Genomic DNA, 2,637 nt, shown 5'->3' with positions numbered 1-2,637 from the left:
ATCACTAGATTACATCAGTTAAACAGATGATAAACAGATGCTTTATGGTGAATTGAGGTGCTGATTCTATTTTCAATAATGTGATAGCCCATACTTGCAAACTATGATAACAAATGAAATTCCACATTCTTAACGCTGAAGTTCTCAGGATTCTGTTGCACCAGAATGTTACTTTCAGGATCCAAATATAACATAACAAGACCTTTATGATTAGAAACACACATTTACAACTTCCGCACATATAGTGAAACTAAAAAGAAAAAACGTCAAAAATGACAAACCAGAAATTAATGGTGAGAGGCAAAATGACAGAAACTTCCTATCTTAAAGCTACACTATGGACTTTTTGGAAGAAAATTAATTAATTCCAATGTAAAATCCCAATATAAGTGTGGGTACAGGAACAAGCCCTAAGGAACTTGTGGCCCTCTAGAGGTTACACAATAAATCTGCATGCGTCTTGCAGAAGAACATTGCTTTGGTTGTGCTTCAGCTCTGTCTCTGTGCGAATGAATGTGGTCTGAGGCACTGGTGTGCACATGGATACAGGGTTTCTTACCAGAGAGGATGGACAAGTTTTTATGTTTTAATACCAGAGGTTTACTTTGTATACAGATATGACGTGACAAGCACAGGAGAATAACATATGTATAAGATTTCCTGTCTAAATTATAAATCAGTATTATAAAGAAAAGTTATGGCTTGGAAGATGCATTTTTTACACTCTCTCATCAATAACAATTTGCTGTTTTTTTTATATATAAAAAAAGTTACATAGTGTAGCTTTAAGTCTGAAGATCTGAGAAGTTTAATATTCAAAATGATATAACCATGGTTACTCAACAACAGATAAAACTGAATTCTGAGTTAGGATGTTTCTGTAATATGGCTTCATATTGCATACCTTGAAGTTCTGTGGAAGCAAGCATTTCAGTGTCTCATGAGCAAAACTCACATACCTCTTAAGACGATCCTGTTAAGCAAAACATTCAGGTAGAGTCTCACTTTGAGTGAAGATAGTAAAATAACTATCAGATTCATGGTTGAAACGGCATCATAAAAAATGTTGAAGGTTAAAACGAAACAATTTTCAAAATTATTATAATGTACAAGGAACACAAAAATATTAAGCTTAATACTAAAACAAACACAAACAAGCTGATATTACCTGTACATGCCATTTGACATTGATGACCAGACTAAAATAATATAAGATGCTTTCTCTCCTTCCATCCAAGTCTCCGCGGATTGAGCAGTAACTTTGCCTGATTCAAAGCACTGTCTGTTAAATATTTCCTTAAAATAGAGGGAAACAAAGGTGCTGGACATTGTGTGTGTAACAGTTGAGGTCATTATAAAAACGTATTACACATGTAAAAGACATCAATGTGTGACCATCAATGTTTGTGATCAGTGCTCTGTATCACAGAAGGTAAAATATGAAAGTCACACACTTTCATATTTTACCTTCTGTGATACAGAGCACTGATTAATCTATCAGGTTTTGTCTTCATTTCAAGTTCCCTTTACTAAAGGTCTAAACCACAGAGCAGGATAACTCACAAAAAATACTGAACCCCAATACAAAGCTTGAAGGTAAGTTTCAGATGGCGAGTGAAGAGGTATAAGCACTAAGGGTTGTCTAAGTGAGCAGATTCAGGTGTTTTAGCAGCAGTGGAGAGATGCACTGCCCCCTGCTGGACTCCTCCACGAGAGTCTCTCCTGGGGGGATTTGCCCCAGCACGGGACGTGCTTGAGCGGCTGCTTCTGTAGCTGGGCCGTACCGAGGGCAGGAAAGGGCTAGACTCAGAGGTGATGACAATACTGGGAATCCGACCAATCGCACCTCTTGAAATTGACATGTCTGTACCGTCACCAGCCTGCAAACAGCACAGAAGAAAGTTTTGATAGATTAAATGTACCCATTGTCAATTATCAGCATTTATTGTGCATTAAAAAAGATTTTTCCTGCAGATAATACTGCTGCAGACAAGCTCATCATGATTCTAATAATTCACAATTCTCGCTTTAATTAATAAGCATTCATGTATGAAAGATGATTATTAGGGTTATTTTTTTCAAAGGCACATATTTCTCCTGCAGAAAAATGCATTTCATGAAAAAATGGAACAGTAATTTTATTGCACGCTTTTCTTCTGCAATCAGAATTCAAATTCTTTAACTAATTTAACAGCACACTGTGATTCATCAAACAGCATTCTAGCAATTTGAATATGCTTTCAGATTTTGCATGTACATTTGATTGCCTGGGCGAGTTGTTCTGCCAGTGACACCAGATAGAAAAGTTCCTGAGGTCAGCTAATTTTACAAACCATACCACCTACAGGATCCTGACTCACACTTACAGCTAAAGGGTTAGTGCGGTCCGGATGAACGAGTCCGACCACAGAGGCATCATCCACATCAAGGGAACTCTAGGTCAGAAATGAGAGAGCCAGGATAATAATCAGATGCATACACTACTGTTCGAAAGTCTGGAGTCAGAAAGTGTTTTTTAAAGAAAGCAATACTTTTACTCAGCAAGGACACATTCAATTGAGACATTTATCATGTTACAACATATTTATATTCCAAATAAATGCTGTTCTTTTGAACTCTCTATTCATCAAAGAATCC

At 36.8% G+C, this 2,637-nt stretch overlaps 1 long non-coding RNA gene across 1 annotated transcript; it reads right to left on the bottom strand.

The window, feature by feature from the left end:
• Positions 1-28: 28 nt before the first annotated feature.
• LOC107579601 (uncharacterized) lies at positions 29-2,434 on the bottom strand. Its single transcript, XR_001608501.1, has 3 exons — positions 2,367-2,434; positions 1,169-1,880; positions 29-973 (listed from the first exon to the last, which is right to left on the bottom strand). It is a non-coding gene; the product is annotated as an uncharacterized lncRNA (long non-coding RNA).
• Positions 2,435-2,637: the final 203 nt, after the last annotated feature.

This window comes from Sinocyclocheilus grahami, unplaced genomic scaffold, assembly GCF_001515645.1.
Source record: "Sinocyclocheilus grahami isolate Dianchi unplaced genomic scaffold, SAMN03320097.WGS_v1.1 scaffold18493.1, whole genome shotgun sequence".
Taxonomy (NCBI): domain Eukaryota; kingdom Metazoa; phylum Chordata; class Actinopteri; order Cypriniformes; family Cyprinidae; genus Sinocyclocheilus; species Sinocyclocheilus grahami.
Note: the sequence above shows the minus strand (reverse complement) of the source record. Positions and strands in the feature narration are given on the sequence as shown.